Source organism: Anas platyrhynchos, chromosome 3 (genome assembly GCF_047663525.1).
Source record: "Anas platyrhynchos isolate ZD024472 breed Pekin duck chromosome 3, IASCAAS_PekinDuck_T2T, whole genome shotgun sequence".
Classification (NCBI taxonomy): domain Eukaryota; kingdom Metazoa; phylum Chordata; class Aves; order Anseriformes; family Anatidae; genus Anas; species Anas platyrhynchos.
This window is the reverse complement of record NC_092589.1, coordinates 61,679,130-61,701,141: the sequence shown is the minus strand read 5'-3', so window position 1 is coordinate 61,701,141 and position 22,012 is coordinate 61,679,130.

Sequence of the window (22,012 nt, the reverse complement as noted above, 5' to 3'; positions counted from 1 at the left end):
ATTGTTTCATTTCCTGGTTTACCAGTTTAGCACCTTTTCCCCAATTGGTCAGTTACCACCAAAGATGTTTTTCTGAAGAGGATGGTCCTGCTGGGGAGGTGGCTTCTACCTCATTCTGTCGCTCTGAGGAGGTTGCCACCAGCAGGGCTGGCCTGCACACCCCTACTGGCTGGAGCTGAGCCCTCCAGGTGGGACAGAAAGTCACCTCTGGCATGGGGGTCAATGACAGGAAGACAGGAGAGGTAATGCTTTCAGGCAGCTTCCAGCTGAAGCTAGAAGCTGCTTGTGAAAACAAACAAACAAACAACAACAACAACAACAAATGAAACACAAACAAACTCAGAGCAACAGGAGAAAAGCAGAGTGCGAGGCAGATACATTAAGACCATCGAGGACTCTGGACAGGTCTCCTTCTGGTCCCTTCTATGCATACAGGTCAAATCCTGCATAAGGAAGGTTCTGAACAAGAAATATGTTCACTTCTACAGCTGACGTTGGCATGGATTATTATATTTTTAGATATTTCTCAGGACTCTACAAAAGCACAAAACCCCATTTATGTCTAGTAACTCCTAAAGTCATAGACAACTGCAAACATGGATATTTCTGGTGGTCTTTCCAGCTCAAAGGAACTAGCAGATGCTTTGCATTTTGCAAGTCTGATTGCATATTTTAGGCAAGAATATTTCCTTCTATTGGTTTTGAAATTAGATAGGTACAGGGAAATACAGAAGTTCTTGTTATTAGCGAAATTATAGACACTGCCCTCAAGGGACACTAGATCAAGTCTACTTGAGGGTATATTTATTTTCTTATCCCTGTACCTTAGACAGTTCCCTGCTCAAGTTTTTAAAACTTACCTTTAAAAACATATCCATCATAAAACAAAGATATCTTAGGAAAAAACCTTCCTGTTTCTAATTTGATTTTGCTCTCAGCAGCCTACTTAAGAGAGTAAATGACTTTTAGAGATCTGCCTTTCTCTAGATCTAGTTGTTGTTGAATCAGCAAGGAAAGGACCAACCTGCCTGGTGTCCAGTCCCAAAACACTTTAATGGAAGGCTGCTGCCAGGCTGAATATCATGTGATTGTAACAGAAACACCTGTGGAGAGCAGTAGCCCTGTAGCGGCTAATTTAAAGAATAGCTTGAGCTTCATCTGGAAGTTTGCCAGCTGTTAGTCAGAACTGTGGAGTTTCTGAGATCTTCATGGAAAACACAGCTCAGAGACACAGACTGTGTCCTGCTGCATTGCCTTAGCTATAATCTCAGAGTGGCTTGAAGGTGCAGCTCCACGTAGCTGTAATTTGACCTCAGGGTGACAAACTGAGATCAATAAACACTCTAAGGTCCATAGCAGCAAGCAAGGACAAAACATGCCTGCCAAACACGGAGCACAAAGGGCTTGGCAAGCCTCTGAAGTTCATTATATTTAGTAACTTACTTACTGTATTGGATTTGCTGTACGTGGTGCAAACATGGATTTAGAACTATTGGGAATATCTTTTGTAATGCTCCTCTAGTGCGTTTAAGGACTTGCATTGAAAGATCTAAGTAATATATTCCAGGGTTTCCTGCTGCACACCACAAAGAAACAAATAGACAAAGCCAAATAAAATGTGTTCATTTTCTCCCAGTACGTTGTACAGCTATTGAGAAGTACAAATTTGCCTATTGTTTCTCCACATAGAAAATATTCAGAATGATAACCTCAAGAAAAATAGGTAGCATAAGAGTTATTATTTCAAAGATCATCACAAATGTCTTACCTTTTAGTATAAGAAAAAGTTGTTTTGTACTGTGAAGTACTATGAACAGATACGGAAAAGAATAATCTGTTGACAGATTTTTGGTTCTGCTATTTAAAAATAGCTAAATGGATATATATATATATATAAGTGTATACTTCTAGCCTGAGAATATATACTATTATTCTTTTAACTGGTTTAAGGCCAATATACAAACTACCAGGCAGACCTGCCTACCCAGCATAGCTGTGATTAGTTTGATTTCAGACTTGAGTTTACTCTCCAGCTCAGTTTGCATCTATAACAATTGACAGAGTTGATGTTACATTTACAGTTATGCAGCAACGAATGGGAATGTGGATCAAAAGACATGGCTGCCTTGTTTAGAAGCAATGCAGTGGGTTTGCAACCTCATGCTCTGTAACAGATTTTTGTTTCTGGTAGCTCCTTTTCTGTTTGACAAAAGGGATGCCACTGCAGTAAGGAGCCCAGCAGCCAAAAGAAGAAAAGATCTGGTTCAAACAAGTACCTTTAGTAAGTAGGAACCCCAGCAGGAAGAGGCAAGGGATTACCTGAGGAGGCAAGCTTCAAGGAAATGAAAGAGACAGAAGTTCAAGGTGTGTGCATATCTGTAACTTACGTAAAAGGCTGATATTTTTCTGTCTTGCCACATTTGGACATTGTGTCTTTTCCAAAATCACATCAGATAGAACAAAGTATTTGTGTTAGGCAATTACATAAAAATATTGGCCCCGAATCAATGAAAGTGTGAGTACAGTTCTATCTGAGGCTTGGGGATGTTTGAGAGAGAGAAGGAGAGATTTCTCTTTATTGATAGCTCAGTGTGATTTATTTTCTGCTAGTACAAGGAACTAGCCTGCTCTAATTTAAAAGCAAAAGCTCTAGCAGCCTATTGCATGGGTTATTTTTAAGATGTCCTGCTTTTCATTTACATGTTTTGTATTGTGTTTCCAACTTGCCAAACACTAAAGTGACTCCAGTATAAAGTTTTCTCTAATTTAGAGTACAGAAATGCTAGATAGTAGACTTATGCAGGCCCTTGATAAGTAGGTTGGTTTATTTTGCACCAAAATGCTTACAATATACGTGCTTCATCCCCTGCCTTCATAGGAATTCCATAAGAAATATCTTGCAGGGGGAAGGAGTGCTTATACACAGGGAAGTGGTCAGCACACTCTACTTTCAATATTCCTGCTAGATGTCATGAGTATGGGGCATGAAATGACATCTACCCAAAGGCTTAAGTTATCTTTGGGAATATAAAATGAACATTATCCACAAGTCAGTAGATTCTTTATGAGTAATTTGCCACCTACACATACATTATTAAAGCTCTTGATGCACCCGAGTGCTCATCTCTAAGTTACAGCAGTAATATGAAATCCCACAAAGTTATTATTACACAATTTTTCTTGCAAAGATGATATTTTACGGCTGTAATCACTTCCCTCTTGGAGACTCCACAAAATTTCATCTCCATTACTTATGATTTATAGAGTCAACTTTGTGCACATATCATGAGCTTTCCTGTGGCCTGCTGAAGCACAATTAATGGAAGCTGTAATAAGGAAGGCTGATTTCCCTCGTCCTACTAAAGAGGAACCTTTGCAAATAGAATGTATTTGGAAGTTTCATACAAAGTAAAACACCACTGTGTCCCTCCTCTGTTAGGAGAGGAAACAGGAAGGGGGGAAAACAATTAAAATAAGAGGAAAACAGAGAAGAACAAGAAATATTGAAATCAAAAGTTATAGGGAACCTGACTACAATGGAATACGAAAGTGGAGAGAAAGCCACTAGCATGAAATAATTATGTATTTGCTGCTCAGTTCTGGCAATAATTTTTTTTACACATAGAAACTTTTTGGCTTTGCCTTTAAGATCTCATTGTACTTCAGACCACATGCGCTAACACAAGCGGAGAAAAATCCTTAGTTGTTATTCCTGCATGGGGAACCACATGAGCCAAACACCAGGAACAAAAGCAACACTCTCTGCACAGGAGCAGAGAGCTGTCTGCACAATGGCTTGGAGGATCCAGGGTCTAGGCTGGCACATGTTGAGCAGTTCTTTGTCCTTAGATCCTCCTGATGAAATCAGGTGTGGAAATAGCACCATGTTTTTCAAGGACGAGGAATACAGAGTGCAACTCAATAAAAATTCCACTATGCTCCTTCATTTCCTCTTCCACTCTGCCTCAGCGCAGTAAGGCTCCTCCTGCCTACTGCCTGCAAATGAACCTGTCTGGGGAGAATAAGGCTCAGGCACGATATTGCTTACAATAATGCTGTCTAGGCTAAAGAAGGAAGTATCACATAAAGCCATTCACTTAGTGTAAAGACTTGTCTTTTTTGTTTCAACCCTGTGCACCAAAATGCTTTGTACTGTTTTATATGAGAATGCTATTAAACTCACATGTGGCTTATGATGAGGTCTAAAACCTTTCACGAATTCATCTCTTATTCTCTAGCATTATTACTTTTTAGGTGAGGTCTACAACCACAATTATTCCCAATAAAAAGTATAGCATTGACTGCTGTTAATACCCTTCTGTTGTGGATTACTTCTATGACAGTAAGCTTACCAGATATGGAAGAGGAAAGTCTCCACTATACTTTCCTTTATAACTTTCACAGCATTCTTGTTTTTCTCTTGATTAGCAGAAAAAAATATATATGTAATGAGATTTTCCCAATTTGCTTTGACCTTTTTGTGTAGCAGGTCCCAGGAGCTCAGAATGCAGAGTCTTGCTTTCCTCCTTGAAAATATGTCTGTGTACTCACACCTTCAGATTGAAGTTTAAATATTTTGGCTGCTCTGCTAAAACCCTAACTTGGGCTTCCCACTGGGATTTTACAGCAAGAAAAGATACATTTCTGTTGTCTTTTTACTTTTGAAATATTTTGTGTACTTGAGTTGAACTATCTTTTGTTTAGAATTTAGTTTTGTGTTGTTTTGTCTTAAAACAGTTCAAGGACTGAGTAGGGAGGGTCAGAGTATTAGACTTTAAGAAATGCATGAAACAAGTGATTGCAGAAATAAAGCCAGAAGGCAAGACAGATTGGAGATTTGGAGAAAATGTATGATTGCATTTTGTGATGGTGTCTAATCACAGTTATTAAAACAGAAGGGTAATGACTAAGTAGGTAATAAATCTATGTTCTGGAAAAAGAGTCATCAGTTTGCAGCTGAGATTATTATACTATTTGTAGGTGTGAGTCTGAATATTCTCATTTATATGTGTGCTAATCCTGTGTATGTGTCTGTATGAGGATTTGTGCTCCCACGCAGAAGGCTTTATTTAGATCCGACATACACATGAGATGTGCCATTTGTTTTTGTGTACCACCTTTTGTTTCCTTTTAAAATTTTGATTTTTTTTTTTTTTTATATATATACTCTTAAATTCCAACTGAATGTAAGATTGTAAGCTTGTGGGAGAGGTTACATGCTTTAAGCAGTCATGTGCTATGACTTATAATATGAAATGGCTTCAGCTTCTACAATTTTCCATGAAACACATTGCCTAGCTTTGTATGAACACATGAGTAGATGTAAAGAGAGAGTTTCAAAGCTGACATCTTGTATGGTACTACTCTGTTTGCTAATACATATTCACCTTTGGCATATATATACATACTGATTACTTTGCAACAGTAGGATATGTATACATACATATGTTTTGACATCGGCACTTATAAAAATATTTATATATACAAACACAGATGCGTATGTGTTGCTTGTGTAATTGTTGCAAAATAGGCAGAGAAAAATAACTGAGGCATGAGCATGTACAGTTGTCACACTGAGTATTTTAAATAACAGACTACTGTATGTACATATAATGCACATGTGTATTGTTTCTCAAAAAAAAAAAAAACAAAAAACAAAAAACAACAACACACCGCCACTAACAAAAAACAAAACAAAACAAAAAACTACTTGTTTTCCCATCAGTAGGCAAAACTACAGGTCATATTTGTGTAAAATAACAGCATATAACATTACAGTAGTAACAACAGACAATGTACTGACGGCATAGAACTTCCTGAAAGACTATTTAAATGGAAACCTTTGTCCTTTCCACAGAGAGATAAGCTCTTCTTCAGGTCACAAATTGTATCTCTTTCCCAGAAATATCACCTTCTTTCTGTTATATTATTATAGTTAATCATCCAAACACTAAATAAAAGAGAGAGAGAGAGGAAAGAGAATTTGGGAAGCAAAGACATTTACTAGGGAATAAATTAGTTACCGACTAAACATTTTCAGCATTTTGATAAGATGTTTCTTGCGTGCCAAGAGACATTGCTGAGTAGGTGTCAAAAGTCCAAGCAGATTCAATCTAAAGATAACCTCAAAGAACATTCCCTGCCAGCATTTTGTTGATTTTAGCAGTTCAATATGTTTCACAACCTGAGATGAATTTTCATTACATATTGTTGGTAGCATATGGTGCTGCGGGAAGCTCCAGTGACCTGACTGGAATTTTTCACCCACTCAGGAACAATTTTTGCCATTAGGCAGTCTGCATGGGGGCTGGGGTGCAAAGTTCTTGCTGCGCTGAAGCTGAAGTACATAGCAACCATGTTTTGAAGATGCAAAATCTAAACACAGTTCTAGGAAAAAACAGAGCTTCAGAATTAGAGAAGAGGTAAATAGCTAGGCTCTGGGGAAATCTGACCGCTGGAGACTGCTGCAGATGCATTTTCTCATAGAATGCAAGAAAGGGTAATAGGTCTTGCTCCCTGTGGTGTTGCAACTCCTTTATTTCACACCCATAACATAAATAAAGACACAGGTCCCTGAGTAGAGGGTCTTCTGAAGGTGGGTGGGACATTAATGTCTCTTTAAAATACCCTTTAATGCATTCCCAGAAGTAATTGTGGCTTTGGGGCTTGTTGTAATTCCTGACACTTCAGACTCTGGGAGATCTGCCTTCAAAGGTATGCAGATGTCCAGTGCTGCTGTGAGGTCAGCTCATTTCAGACAGATGGTGTGCCCAGATGCATCTAGAGCAGAAGCAGTGGGGTCTGTATTTCCCCCATGAACACTAGTGGGTGCCAGGTGGGCTTCCAGCCATTCAGGCAGGAGCTTTCTGATGGCCACAGAAACCTTCAAGCCATGCTGGAGCTCAGACTGCTGCTGTGTATACTCAGCTGTGCACAAGGGGCAGCATCCTTGGGTACAGACCTCTTCAAGGAAATGCTCAGGGCAGCTTTGTTTGTTCCTGGGGATCTGTTTTTATCACTTTGCTGTCTCTGCTGAGCAGTGCTTTAAGAAGCTAGATGCTCAAGAGCAGCCACAGTTGTGTACCAAGAGTCTTGACTTTGAAAGCCTGTTTACCCATTTTGTCTACTTTGAAATAGTGAGGTCTGAGTGGGATGAAACTTGACATCCTGTTGATTGGGCAAAAATGCTCCATGCTCCGCATGTTCCAACTCTGTTATACCCTATAAATATGCTCTGGGTATGCCCATGTGGGCACATCTGGAAGGCCCACTCATCTCTTACCAAGGTAACTTCAGAGAGAAGAAACAAATGCCTGTAAGCCAAATGCTGCAGCAAAGCCTCCTGACTGCAAACTCTCAGTGTGTGTATCCTCAAAGTCATCAGTTCCCAGGAACTGGCAAAGTAAAAATGACTTTTCTAAGGACAATGCTATAGCTCACTGTGTAAAGAAGCATGTGGCTGAGGTCATATGTTGCTACTGTGTTTCAGGCATTAAGAGGAAAGTACAAAGGGGAATCAAGCAGTTGACTCAGAATAGTCGTCTTTTTTTTTTTTCTTGTGGCTGAATTGTACCCACAAGTGTTTTATAACTATGGACATCCTTATATATGCTATTACAGTATGTTATATTATATAAAGGCAATAAGATTGGAGAATGCAATGCTTTAGTCTAATCTTCACCTATCTAAGTACTTGTTAAAGCAGGAACACCCATTAGTATCACTGATAATCTTTGCTGGATCTTTGTTAAAATATATTTTGTTTTCCAAATAGGATAAAATTTCTGACACAATCATAGCAAAATAATTCAAACATTGTTTATCTTTTGACTTCATGCCTATCAGTCACTGTTTAGACTCAGACTTACAAACAGAAGCAAATCATATTTACACAAGAGCACACTAACCCCTACCTTTTAGAGTACAAGATGAAAAAGTAAAGGAGAGCTGAACACATGTGCCACTTGAAAAACTTCAAAATGACTTTGGTTGATATTTGTCAACACAAGCAAAATATGATTGAGCAACTTCTTACAGCATGACATCTGAAATGGCCAGAAAACAGGAAAAAGAATCCCAAAAACATCAGTATGCTTTGGATTAGATTATACAGGCTGGAAGAACAAAATACTAAAGAATTGATCTACATACAGGCTACAGATAATCCTTGTTCATAAAAATTAAAGAACTGAACTTCCTTATTAAATATAATTAGATTTAAAGTAACCATCGTACCACACTTGCATGGTGGATGAGAGCATCTCTTTTGCTAAGTTTATTTGCTGTCCAACAGAGCAGAGTCCTCAACATGAAGCAGGGTCTCTGACCACTGCTGGAATAACATGTAAAAGGATACTTTAACATTGCTCTTTGGAGACCTGGAATTAAGTTTTCTGTTTAGCTGTGATCATTACATTGACAACACAGTTTGAGGTTATGAATGTTTTGTGGTTAATGGGGCTCTGGAGATCTGGGTTCAGCTCCTGGCTCAAGCACAAGTTTTCAGCTGCTCAATTAATCTTCGTGTGCCTCAGTCCCTAAGCTGTAAAAGTCAGATAATAACATATTTTCGTCACCATCCTATGTAAGTTTCATCAAGTTGGCATATAAACTCTCCAGGGCAATGATAGCCTTTCTTCAGGTCTCTGTAACACCAAGTACAATTAGGGTCAGGTCTTGCTGTGTTTCTACAAGATATGCTCTATCAGAACAAAGAATAAATGCAAAATCTTTCTCAGTCATGCTAGATTTTAATTTCTTGGTGAAGCTCACAGTCTCACTTTACTCCAGTTCCCCCGCATAGCCCTTGTAAAGATTTCTTTTATTCTGGGCCACCTTCTAGAAATCACTCTGTGCATAAAAATTCTTCTGACTCTGATGTGATGCTGGTATGCTTCTTTCCCCAAAATATGGGATGTCTCAAATTATTAAAGAGGATATCAGACCCTGCCATCTGACAGTGCCATCAGAATGCTCCACAGTCCACCAATCAAGGAAGAAATAACCATTTATTGCTAAGTATTCAATTAAAAAAAAAAAAAAAAAAAAGCATAAAGATTGCTTTCCAGGTTCATCATTATCTCTCTTCCTTTCCCTTTTTAAAAAAAGAATTACTGGTGTAGCGATTATGCTGTTGAGTGAATTGTCTTCCCTTTCTGCACATTTTCTTCAGTGAATATTCAGAGAAATACTATTTTTGAAGGAGTAACACCTTCCTAAGAAAATTGCAGTGCATTGACAGAGTATCAAAAGTAATTCAATTCAGACCCAAAGAGGAGACTTTGCGCTATGCCACCGAGTATGCACAGGGCCATGTTTACTTATCTTCATCTGAAGAAATCTCTTCCCCACAGCAATGCAAATGGCAACCTTCAAATTATAGGTATTAAATCCTAAAAAGTATAAACACACCAAAGTGAAGCGGGACCTGTTATTTTTAAAGAGTCTTTTTAGATTTTTGCTTCATTTAATTTTTACCTGCAGTGGGTAGTGGAGTGGTTCAACACTATGGCAGTAGAGGCAAAACATATTCCTGATACTTATAAAAATGTTCACTCCTTTTTAATTTTCTGTGGGTTCCTGACAACTTTGTTTCTATGGTCCAGTTATGCACGACGAAAAAAAAACAAAAACAAAAACAAACAAAAACAAAAACAAAAACAAAAACAAAAACAAAAACAAAACAAAAACACGTCCTTTGCCACTTTTGAATTTACTACCTTTTCATTCATTGAATAGTCCCTTGCTGCTCTGCAGGCGTGATGCTTCATATCTATCATTTCCAGTTCTTTCATTATCCCACAGACTTGTACATGTCCCTTCTTATTCTTCTCTTTTCTGGGATGATCAATTCTAACCTTTTCAATTTATTTGATGTATGAAAGCTTTTTCTGAACCTTTGCTCTTTCCCATCATCTGTCTACAAACTCCTTCATTTCCACCACATCCTGATAGATATCTGTGACTGGTGCTGCATAAAGGATTCTGGAGAAGTCTTTGGCATGCTGTTAGAGACACACATCCTAAGGGAATTTATATTCTTCTGTCCTATTCTTTGTTTCAGCTGCCTTTAAGATGTTTTTAGACAGTGCAAGTTTTTCTGCAGTGATGCATGTGACTTCCCTAAGTTAGTGCAAGAGGGAGGGCACTCATGCTAAAGAACTGCAGAAGCTGATTTTTGCTTCCCTGGCAGGTGGATTTGTTAGAGGGAGACAGTAGGACTTTAACCTGCAGTGTCCTTATCCACACCAGATACAGTGAGAGTTCCTCCCAGTAGAGAAATGCCCCCAGGTGTTTAAAGCATTTACAAACAGCTCACATCTTCCTGCTTCTCTACCTAAAAATAAAGCATTTTACTAACCCGGATTTGACTGACAAGCTCTTGACATGAGATGCAAAGGTCAAATAAGAAAATAAATGAAAAAATCTGGGCTTCCAGCAGGTGTGTCATTGATTTGTAATCTTCTAGGTAAAGGCCTCTCCTAAGATACTGCTCTCTGCAGACAGGACTCTCTGGTTATTATTCTGTCTGCAGAAGGTTTTTTTCCAGATAACTTATCAGCCTGTTTTCAAAGTGAACTTAGTGCTACTGAAAGATGCCAATTCAACAGCTGATGGACTGTAGTCCCTCCTTCAGAGGGACATGGGAACACATGTACACCCACAAGCTGTTCCAGCTCCAACGTGCTGGAAATGTGACTCAGTCCAAAGGGAGCTTTCTCAGATGGAGAGAATTCATCTTCTGTACTGATATTTGTATGACCCTAATTACTGTGTTATCTAAATTATTCATAATCTAGAGCTGTACCATTGTAGGAAAATGGGGCATTTGAAAGGTATGTGTGCAGTCACACATGCCACACTCCAGAGCCACAGAGCAGCAGCCTGTTCCTCAGCCAAGGCTGCTGCTACGGTGTCTTACCGAGGTGGGCATGTGGGAATGTGTGTTTTGCTGTGGGAGATGTGCAGCAGCTGCTGAGTGTATGCCTGGCAAGAATTTGCCCACACTCCTTCTCTTCCTGCCCAGCTGCAGCGCTTCATCCAGGCTGCCATTTGGATGGCTGCACACTGGATATCCGTCTGGTTTATCTGCTGCATTAGCCAAGTAATGTACATTAGTTTGGTTTTGCTATTTATCAGTATGTGAATGTGCTTTCTCAAAACAGGGTCAAACCAAATTCTCATTTCATACAACCCAGCAGGTTCTTAGGCATTAAACTCTAGTTTAAGGATACACTGCCTCACTCACTGACTGAGACACCTTATCCTTTAGTTCATTTAACTCTGGAGACATTTTCTAATTCCCCATTAAACTTCTAAATATTGATTTCCTTTCTCATTTGGCTGGGAAATAAGGCCAGGATTACCCTGCTGAGAGCAAACACCCAATTTCCAGAAAAGCAGGCTGCCAGTCCCTGAACTGCTGTTTGGTGCCATCCCTGTCACTCCTCCCAAGCAACTCAGGTGACGAAGCTCAGAGCAGCTGACTGAGAGGTGCCCCTGCACCACTTGCAGCCCCGCAACCCCCACCAGGGCACTTTGGGCAGTTCACTCAGCTGCAGCCAGGTCCTGCTTACGCTGCTTGGGGCTGCTGGAGATTGCAGGCCTTGCCCGGCACTGTTCGCAAGCAAGGCTGCCAGAAGAGCCAGCAGAGCTGCCAAACAGCAAGCAAGATATGGGGCATGCCAATGAGGGGAAAGGATGACAACAGGCCCTCCCAGTCGGATGTAGATATGCTGGTCTGAGCAGGGAGCTGGCAGAGAAACTGCAGCCCCAGCATTTCAGGCAACAGAAAGGGATGAAGTCTGCACAGGGCAGAGGTTCACATGACTCTGGATGGTGGAGGCCTAAAGCACAAGTGAGTCAAGGTGCAATGCTCTCACCCTAGCCACAGGTGACACAGCTGGGTTAATGGTGTCCACAGGCGCTCTGGTGGCACCGGGGCAGGCTACATCAGCCATGATGTGATACCTCCTGCTCTCTGAGCAGCTCCTCCGGGTCACAGCAGGGATCGCAGCAGGTGATGTACCCTGCAGCTGCTACAGTTCATAGCACTGATGACGGAGTATTTGTGCTTACATGACTGGCCATGCATGGAGATTGCTTGAGGCACAGGCACACTTTGTTTTCCCTGCCTTACATCATGCCACCTTTTGCTACCTTGCTGTGGGACACTGGCAGAGAGATGGGGCAAACTGAGGGGTCAGGGGTAGAATCTGGTGACTTGGTTCACTGCACATGAAATGTTCAATCCAGCCCAACCCAGATGTGCAGAACACAGGAACAAACCATGATGGAGATGTTTCCTGTTGACCATAGGAGTCAAACTGCCCAGGTTTATCCTCAGGTATCTCTTTGTAATGGAGTTCTGAAAGTCTCCAACTGCTATGCTGCAAAAACATCTCTCAAGAAATCTTGCCAGACACCATATTCACATCCACAGCTTCGTTCATTGCCAGCTCTTACATCACCTGTTGTTGGCAGACTCCATCAATAAGAACGGCTTTCTGGCAATTATATCAGCCAGCTTTCTTCTTTATATAGCTGTGTTGTTCTGCATTTTGCATCAGCTGCTGTGGTTTCTGAACTCTTCTTGAGAGCTTTCAATTGACATATTTGCCTGTAGTTTCCAGTTTTAATACCCTTTATTGCAGGTACAATTCTCTGACACATACACTGTTTTTTCTTTGGGAACAGACCGTTAGGCCACTAAAGAGCCTTCTTGGGGGATAACAGATGAATCCCCCTGAAATGTTCAGAAATGTAAGATGGATCCTGCAAACCTATCAGTCTGCTTCCAAAATCCCCAGTGAGGGCTTGGAGTTTGGGGATGGTTGGCTGGGGATTAGGTGGAAGCTGTTATCACAGGCTGGCTAGGTTGTGTATTTCCTTCAATTCAATCCCTGCTGTGCACAGAGCAGCAATGTACCTAACAGCTGCGCATTCTTTGCTTCCCTTTTGAGCCCTGCTCTGGCCAAAAAAGCCTTTATCAGAGGATGCATTACGGTACCTTTGTTCATTAATGATAACCGAGGTAGAAAACAATTTCTGCTTCATCTCCATTCCTTGTGCCATAAATCTCCATGTAAAAAAAAATCTCCTGGGACTCCACAGCACTAGAAGTCAATTGCTAAAGGGAATTTATATAAACAGTGCCAACATTTGGCAGCAGGATTCGGTATATTTCTTTGATGCCCACAGTCTGCAATTGCAGAAAGTCTTACTAGCCCAGCTTGAGGGAAAAGGGGTGATACCTCTCTGCACTTTCGTGTTCTTTTTTTGGAGTATCTGCATGCTTGTCTTTGCCTGAGTCATTATAAAGACCAGAGGATCACAGTCAGCCATTGGTATGGGAGGGCGCCTGGATGCTGCTCTTGTGGGAATTCCACATTCCCTGCAAGTCTTGCGTAATGCTGACTTTCCCTCGGAGTCTGTCCAGGATTACTTCCTGCCAGACACTTTTCCTCTAGCAACGGCACCATATGAGGAAAAAAGAAACCTTATTCCCTCTTAGGGAAACACCTCATTCTTCCTTTTTCCCCTCAACCCCAAGATACATTAAAACTGCCATTATATAAACATAAAACAACACTCTAATGAAACTGTCAGTGTGTTTTCAGGATATCCCAATAATCTGTGTATAAAATACACATGTTCCTTGTCAGTCTTCCTATAGTGTAACACCCTCCTTCTGCCACTAACTAATGGCACTGCTTAAGTAATCTCTGTTATGACACTGACAGTCATGGGTTTAAATCCTGATGATCAGTCAAAGCAAATGTCATCACAAAAGCAGTGACTTCTTTCCTTACTCTTTTTTCATTTTACTATTTTATTTTATTTTACTTATCTAAGAACTGCTGCTCATGAGATATGTATACCTAACTGGCTCAGATGCCTCAGCAGGTAAGAGCTGCCACACCATTTGTGTTTCAGCAATGGAAAAAACAACCGCTTATGTAATTCTCATACTGCCAAAAATCCACACCACAGATGAACCATCACAATAAAAGCTGAATTTACTGCATGGCCAAATGAGCAGTCAGAAAACACATACCTACCTAGAAGAGCTGCAAAAACAACTTAGAGGTTATGTACAGCAGAGCTGTGTATAACTAGCAAAATTACATCTTAAACACAGTTCTAATGACCAGGCTGCATCGTAAGCATTTAATTATCTTTTGGACCATAAACTCTGAGGATGTACAGGCAACAGAGAAAAAAGCTAATCGTATGGAATGAGATACCAATCCTCTTGTTTGCAACTGTATGCTCTTAATTTGCCTTGTTTCTGCTTGTGAATGACCATGAATCAGACTTTGTGTTTACTGGCAATGGCAGCCTTTATGTCAGCTGAAAGCTAAAGCATACTTCCTATCATTTAATTTTACCAAAAAATTCACAAGATGCATTTATGAACATTATGAACAGGGAACTCTCTTACTCAGGAAAACATGCAGCTAAATTTAAATGGCGTAATGCCAATGAAGGAATAGAATTACAGCTGTCTGTGGTGGCTAGATGTCCTCAATGTGAACAGGTGTTTTGGTAGCATAAACCTTCCATGTTTCCCCCCCTTTTTTTCCCTTTACCTCCGCTCAGCCCCTGCCATGCTGTCTTGGCCCCACCGGATGCCAGAAGGGTAAGTAACCTCTGCAGTGTTGCAACTTTTGCATTCACCACGGGACAATTCAATTTTTCCAAGTCAAAAGGAGGGCATTATCTTTACTCATGCTCCTTGAGCAATAAAAGCTAGGAAACATAGTGGACAAAAAACATAAAAGAGAGGTAGGGGACTCAATAATATACTCATCAGGTGATATCTCGTCAGGAGAGAAGGGAGCTGCTGTGTATAAAGAAGTTGCCTGTAATAAGTGAGGGTGCTGACACATACAAACAAACAAAACCAACAAACTGGATGGGCACTCCTGTTCTGGGGAACAGTACAACTCATTCTCTCTCTCCCTTTCCTGAAAAAGGAGGAGAATTTCTGGACTGGGTAGGAAACATTTCTTCACTTTCCTGTGAAGAAGTGAGACAGCTGAACTCTGTCTCCCCTCCATGTGTTTTTTGAACTTAATTCCTAGTCATGGCTGAGGTTAGTACAGGTGAGCCCCGGAGGCAGCATAACATGAAACAATAAAACAAGTCCAACCACTGAACACATTTGTGCCATGACCCAGATTTCATCAATGAATGGAAAATCCCCAAGTTGAACTAGGAAAATATTCCTCAGATTCATTAGAAAATTAGAAGCAAACAGAGGCTTGAACTCAGCATTGCAAATACACTTACACCTTATTTGTTCCAAGAACTATGGAGCACAGTGTGTTGCAGATTATTGTAAGTTTGCCTGATGGATGCATTATTACTTTTATGTGGCAGACCACAGCAGGAAATATTTACTGTGATTTTGACCAAAATTCCTGTTACAGAACTGATGTTCCCATGACTGGAAGACTTTCAAGTAATAGGGACATGCTTTTTTTCAATGTCAAATAAAAATGTAGAAAAACAAACAGATTTTAGAAACTGCAGCTTCCCTTCCCTTCCCTTCCCTTCCCTTCCCTTCCCTTCCCTTCCCTTCCCTTCCCTTCCCTTCCCTTCCCTTCCCTTCCCTTCCCTTCCCTTCCCTTCCCTTCCCTTCCCTTCCCTTCCCTTCCCTTCCCTTCCCTTCCCTTCCCTTCCCTTCCCTTCCCTTCCCTTCCCTTCCCTTCCCTTCCATTTCCTTGTATAATCACAGAATCACAGAATCACAGAATTTCTAGGTTGGAAGAGACCTCAAGATCATCGAGTCCAACCTCTAACCTAACACTAACAGTCCCCACTAAACCATATCCCTAAGCTCTACATCTAAACGTCTTTTGAAGACTTCCAGGGATGGTGACTCCACCACCTCCCTGGGCAGCCCGTTCCAGTGCCTAACAACCCTTTCAGTAAAGAAATTCTTCCTAACATCTAACCTAAAACTCCCCTGGCGTAACTTTAGCCCATTCCCCCTCGTCCTGTCACCAGGCACATGGGAGAACAGGCCAACCCCCACCTCGCTACAGCCTCCTTTAATGTACTTATACAGAGCAATAAGGTCACCCCTGAGCCTCCTCTTCTCTAGGCTGAACAAGCCCAGCTCCTTCAGCCGCTCCTCATAGGACTTGCTCTCCAGGCCCCTCACCAGCTTCGTCGCCCTTCTTTGGACCCGCTCAAGCACCTCGATGTCCTTCTTGTAGCGAGGGGCCCAAAACTGAACACAGTACTCGAGGTGCGGCCTCACCAGAGCCCAGTACAGGGGGAGGATCACCTCCCTAGCCCTGCTGGTCACAGTGTTTCTGATACAAGCCAGGATGCCGTTGGCCTTCTTGGCCACCTGAGCACACTGCTGGCTCATATTCAGCCGACTGTCCACCATCACTCCCAGGTCCTTCTCTGCCTGGCAGCTCTCCAACCACTCATCTCCCAGCCTGTAGCTCTGCTTGGGGTTATTGCGCCCCAGGTGCAGGACCCGGCACTTGGCCTTGTTGAACTTCATACAGTTGACCTCAGCCCATCGGTGCAGCCTATCCAGATCCTCCTGCAGAGCCTTCCTACCCTCGAGCAGATCGACACATGCACCTAGCTTGGTGTCATCTGCACACTTACTGAGGGTGCACTCAATGCCGTCATCCAGATCATTGATGAAGATGTTAAAGAGGACCGGCCCCAGCACCGAGCCCTGGGGGACGCCACTAGTGACTGGCCTCCAACTGGACTTGGCTCCATTTACCACAACTCTTTGGGCCCGGCTATCCAGCCAGTTTCTAACCCAACAAAGCATGCGCCAGTCCAAGCCAAGAGCAGCCAGTTTCTTGAGGAGAATGAAATGTTATGACTGTAAGTGGTAGCCACAGGATAAAAGTAGCATTGTAGGAAGTATCAAAGAAGAGAAATTACAGTATTGGAACAATGGCAGTGACAGGCTAACCCAAAGTTTATCTGATCTGTGGGATGTGCTAAAAAAACTCCCAAGCAATGTCTTTGGCCTTGGCTGCTCTTTTTGATAACCACATTCTGGGCCTGCATACCAATAACAGAAACTGATTAAAAATAGCATAGTATAAAGGAGTGAGAGCAATGAAGAACTTGTAGAGGTGGGCAGGGATAAGCTGTTGGAAAGACAAAATGGAGAACAAGAGCTAATTAGTCCGACTAGCCCTGCAGCTGCCAGCCTTGACCAACCCCAAAGAGCCTGCAGAGCCTTGTCAAGGTGCCAGCAGGATCAATGAGGATCAATGACCTTGTGTGCACTCCTTGGTGGCCAGGCCTGCACTCTGATGGACTTTTTCTTTAACCATTCAGAGGCTGGATTGTTGTACTTGTTCTTTTTTTTTTTTTTTTTTTTACAGCGAGGTGCTTTATGACAGTTTTGCACTTTGGTTCACTGCTGATAGGAAAGCTTTGAGTCCACAGGTTTGCATAACAAGGCAAACTGGACAAAGGTCAGGGCTGGCAACATAGGAGCAATGCCAGCTGTTGGCAGTCCAAGTATTATCCGTAGTCACGTCCTGATGTAAAAAATATTAAACTTCTGTAAATGTGAACCTTGCCAACTGTACTAGTGGCCACTTTCTGAGTGGTCACCTTTCTGAGAGGTGATTTTTCCTGTGAGGGGAGACCTGGGGAGGGAGACAACCACTGAGCTCTCTGTGAGCCAAAGGGAACTCAGCCACGTCCCCATGATAACAGCTGTGTAACTGTCATTATTTAAGGTGTTGTCAACAGTATGTTCTGCATTGCGAGGGCAAAAAGGGAAACAGAAAGATATATTAAGCCTGTCTGATATGGTGACTGTACTGAAAAGAACAAAGAGCATCTCATGTTGTTTAGAGTTAGATGCCTAGGGTAGGATTTGTCTTGCCTAGCTTTATATGTCTGTCAAGTCAGTCATCTGTATCTGAGCTAGACAACTTTGGCTGTCTGCGTAGTCAGTTGAGAAGAACAAAAGCTTCAAGAAAGCAAATCACTCAGTCTTATTTTAGACACCCATAACAGTCAAACTACAGCATCTACACCGTAAACATTCAAGATTTTCACTATATATTGCTTCCAGTCTGATCCCAGGGAGAGGACATCCACCAGCCATCAAAGCACATCCTCAGGAGTCTTGGGATTCATGCAACCCAAGATGGTTTGCAGTATGATAGCATGCAGTCTGGGGAGGTGACTGGGAGATCCATTACAAAGCATACTCCTGATCTAGGCAGAGGTGCAAATGTACACACACACAATCTCTTTATAGAAGAGAGAGCTTTGGATAGGCATCGAGTAAAGTTCATTGCCAGGGAGGATATTCTGATCTGGTCCTTATCTACCATGGTCAAGTGAAGGTGATCTGCTTGCTTTATATTTGCATTGAAGAAATATTTCTGATAGTAGCAAATATTAATTAAGAAGCAATGTTTCAAAGACAAGAATGGTCTTTGAGGAAAGTAGATTTCTAACTTTACATTCAGAAGTTTCCTTTTCTACGGACAAAGAGGCAACCTGATTTGGCACCCATGACATCCATTTTTTAGTCAGTGTTATTACTGATAAAAATTAATTCTAGTACTATTTACATTTTGCTTATGGCAGGTGTGGCCCAAACAGGAGGATAGGAAGTGGGGACTGGAGTACGCTGGTTAATCCTTGATTTATTTTCATTTATCTACTACCATGACCAAATATTTTGACAGTATTCCAGATGCACTAAATGTTCCACAATTGCAAAGATTGCTGACCATATAGCTGCACAGAGAGACTGATACAACAGGGCAGAAGAAAGAACAACATCAAACATGGTGGTAGAAAGGTGAATAAATGCATCTTTGAAAGCTGGTTTTACACACACACTTTTTATGTGTTGTTTTATACTCCCTACAAATACTTAAATAGCTATTGCTCTGTGTCTGTGTTTAGGGGAACTCTTGCTCTTGTTACCACACATCGTTGATCAGGCTTCAGCTGACAAAATCCTCAGTATTGCAAGGAAAGGTAATTTTTTACCCTTTCACAGAAGTTAATGCCATACTGTTTTTGCATAGTCCAGGATTATTCCCTCACTTAGCCCCAAGCTTCCCTTGTGAGAATGTAGGAAGATGACCTCTGTAAAGGGGGTACAGTCCAAGTCAGCAACTGGGGCTCCTACACAAAGAACAGCACAAGAACCGAATGTACCAAGATTCACAACAGTTTTCTAGAATTAACACTTAAAAATGATATTTCATCTCAGTTAAACCGAAAGAGAGACTTCAAGCATGTGGATTTGAAGCTATGTGTTGATACCTCACTCTGACAAATGCCAGCAGGACATGTACATGGTGCACAGGCTCCAAGCTGTGAATGCAGAATCACTTAGTGTCACGTGCTCTGTGCCAGAACAGTTGGGAATCTCTTGGGAATTCTTTTGTTCTAACATTATTTAAGATATGGGCTCAATAATATTCTTAATGACAATACCTAAAATGTACAAAGGGTCAATCACCCTGTAAAGGAACAGGAAATAGTTGTAAAATATGTAGGGAGGGGCTACTGTTAAAGAAGTCCAAGGAAATGTGTTGCCCCAAGTTACCTCTGATGTCTTCTGTGACTAATGCATCCTTGTTCATAGAACAGCACAGATTATATACCTACCCATGCTACCTAATGAGGTACTGAACCAAACACTTCTATATCTTAAAGAAAACTGTTATTTTTCTCCTGAAGCTTATACCTGATTGAAGGGAAAAGTTCTGATCCCTGAACTCACAGAATCTCTGGGAAAACAGTAAGATATGAAATGGTGAGTCACAGAGAAAAAGTCTTGCATTTCAGTAACAAACACTTGTTGTCAGTGCAGAAGAATAAAGCTGGGACTGTATACCTTCAAATTTGCAAATGTACTCTTGCACTTAAAGTTGCCTGAATGCATTTGCAATAAAAGTCAGACAGGCAGGCAGACAGAGTAGGAGTTCCTTTGAAAAGTGCAAGTGTTGCACGGGGAAAAGAAAGATGTTTTAAAGAGCTATCTAAACAATAAAAGGAAAAAAAGCTTAGTGTATGAGAAAGTGGATGTAGCACCCACTACAAGGAAATTGCATGGTAAAACACCAAGGTTAGGACACTCCTGCCTGAAGCTGCAAGAAGAGAAGCAAAGCGGCAAGAAATGTAATTGGAAAAACATCTAGATCTTCTATGGAGGAAAAATGAATGGATTTGTTTGTTTGTTTGTTGTTTTTGGGTATTGGAGAATTGTAGCAACATGTTGGAATGACAATCAGAAATATGAGACTGGGTAGTAGGCAAAAGGTCAGAAGTGAAGAGAGAGGTTTGTGAGTCACCATTCAGGTAGCACCTGGAGCACATGAGGCCATGAAGAACTGTACACATAGGGATATATACTAAATCTTCCTCCTCCTTCACCTTTCGGTTAGTTGGATTTATTCCATCTCAAAGCCACGGTTTCTTTAAGGTCCAACTTGTCTTCTGCCTACCTTCAGCATGCCCTTCTTAGACCCTGTGCCTTTGCATTTACACTAGGGACATAGCCAGCCTTCATATTCTGGAGTGTCTCAAACTACCTAATGTTTACACAGAGAAATATCAGCTATAACATCTGAAGCATCTCTTTCTCCACACAAAAAGTAAGATTTTGAGGTCAAAACTGGCATGAATACTGCAGTGTGAACATAACAGGTACCCGTGGCTGGCATTGTAAACAGGAACATCTCCCAGCCATAATTCACAACCATGGAAGGAGGAGAGGTAAGTAGCACCCACCTTTCTGCTTCTCACATGCAGGAAACTTAACTATATTATCAATAGCACACTTTCACAGCAAATAAATAAAGGTTTTGAAGCAATGTTCAAACTAACTTGTTATGGCTTGTCACATGGTGGAATAATCTGACTGGAAAATCCCTTTTCTAAACTTCTCAGGATTTATGAATGTGTTTTAAAGAGTTACATATGAAAAATGCCCTTAATTTTTGTGTGCCTTTGATGTAAACTCCTCTTCTGCTTGTTCTTTTTCTATGTTCATGTTTCTATGTTCATCTATGGAGACTGCAAAACTGGAACCATTATTTTCTCTGAACTTATTAGTGCTAAGAAAGTTGATGCTGCAATTCAGATTTCAGGCTACAGGGCCTAGAAACCTATGTGAATTCCAACCCACATTGGTATATAGAGACTTATTAGATGGCCATTTCTTGAAAAGGAGAAAGTAAGCCCTCCTGATCCGTCTCTTTCTTGGAACAGCTTTCATATGCATACACAGTCTGAAAGAAAACAAATCCTACATGTGCAAGTTTATGGAAGAAGGTCATGACATTTCCACCAAAAGGACATGATCCTGTTCCTGTTGAGATTACTAGTTAAATTCCCATCAGCTTCAGACAGAGTTAAGGTGGAATGTGAACAAAATCCAGAATAGCTCCCTTGGCTGCCTAATACATTTTATGCAGTTAACATTAATGTTTTTAGAAATTTGGATTTTAGACAAATGATAGAGATAACTGGGAAGTGGAGGAGCTAGAAGAGAAACAGAGAGAAATGTTTTGTCTAGACCAAAGGAATGTTGTTACAATGTGTTCTTTAAATAATAAATTAACATTGAAATTTGAAATCAAATAAAAATGTTTTTGTTTCTCAATGTCCATTTGCAAAGACCATTTTGTTTGCATCTTTCTTCCCATAAAATGGATAAGTTTCATCAGAATAATCAGAATACAAATATTCTTGTGCAAAACTGCTGCCCTCCTGTACTGCATTTTAAGCAAGCAAACTTTTCACGTAATTGATAAGCTTTGTTTATTTATCATTTTGGTACTCCAAGCATAGGTAAGATATATCATCAAGAAAGAGAAACAGCAGTTCCTCTTCTGCTGAGTGTAAAAATTAAACATAAAAAAGATACTGTAAATCCCACACTGGTCATGAGGGTTTTGTGGGATGAGGATAACCTCTGAAGGCAATGAAAATGACAGGGTACAAGGATCAGGGTTTTGATCGTTGGGTTGGA